This window comes from Rattus rattus, chromosome X (assembly GCF_011064425.1).
Source record: "Rattus rattus isolate New Zealand chromosome X, Rrattus_CSIRO_v1, whole genome shotgun sequence".
Lineage (NCBI taxonomy): Eukaryota > Metazoa > Chordata > Mammalia > Rodentia > Muridae > Rattus > Rattus rattus.
This window is the reverse complement of record NC_046172.1, coordinates 86818648-86819737: the sequence shown is the minus strand read 5'-3', so window position 1 is coordinate 86819737 and position 1090 is coordinate 86818648. Positions and strand designations below refer to the sequence as shown.

The 1090-nt window shown below is 38.3% G+C and overlaps 1 non-coding gene across 1 annotated transcript; it reads right to left on the bottom strand.

Annotated features, from left to right (window-relative positions):
- Positions 1–775: 775 nt before the first annotated feature.
- On the bottom strand, positions 776–878 carry LOC116889443. Its single transcript, XR_004386405.1, has one exon. It is a non-coding gene; the product is annotated as a U6 spliceosomal RNA (small nuclear RNA).
- Positions 879–1090: the final 212 nt, after the last annotated feature.

The window sequence follows — 1090 nt, the reverse complement described above, 5'->3', positions numbered from 1 at the left end:
TCAGAGAGAAATTGGACAAGTTTTTTTTTCAGTGATGCCTTATATTCTTTTTCAAAAGGTTGTAATTAGCATACGTTAATTTCATGTAATAAAGTTGAACTATGAGACAGTTTACGGTTGTTATTTCTTTTCTTGCTTTTTGTTTCTTTGATATTTTTTCAAGACAAGGTTTCTCTGTGAAGTCCTGGCTGTCTTGGAGCTTTCTCTACATACCAGACTGTCCTCGAACTCAGAGCTCTGCCTGCTTCCACCTCCTGAGTGCTGAGATTCAAGGCAAGTACCACCAACGCCAGCCATCTTCACTTCACATTTTTTTAAAACAAAAATATTTTAAGTTTTTACTCCTCAAAAATATCCAAACATGTCTTTTCCAAAAACAACCATGATTAGCTTAGAAAAATGGGTATACATCAACAAAGTATTTTCTTTAACACAAATTTACCTTTATAGTATCTAAACACTAAAGATTTATTTTGAAAGTCAGAATCTAGCTTAAGTCAAGGAAATGCATTCCTGCTGCATGCACTTCTCCTCCAGGAACAGCATGGCTGCATTACTCCCATTTAGCCAAATTTGATCTAATTTACTAGTCCTTCTTCCTTCTAGTGTAATTTCAAACTCTGGCATTTTTTTAGCACCATTTTGACAAGGTCACCAAATCCTAGAAGTGTACCATTAATTTCTTTATCACTCTTCATCACAATATGGATTCTTGATCCTATACACATGTGGCAAAAGCCGCAATAAGTGAGTGGTAGAGTTAGCCACCATGGTCATTCCAGAAGCCCACTTCACAAATGTGTGTGTCATGCTCACACAGGGGTCATGCCACTCTTCTCTGTATTAATCCAGTTTTAGCATGCGTGCTGCCAAAGCAGGCTCAAATCGTACAACAGTTTTGTTGCTTTGCTTGTTTGAGATAGGTTCTCACTATGTAGCTGTAGTTGGGCTTAAACTTGCAGAGATCTACTGGCTGCTGCTTCTCCACTGCTGGCATTAAGGATGTGCACCACCGAGCTTGGCTCCAATTACACAACTTTTGATTGCACTCTATTTGTGTGGGCATTTCCACTACTGTATTCCGTAGAAA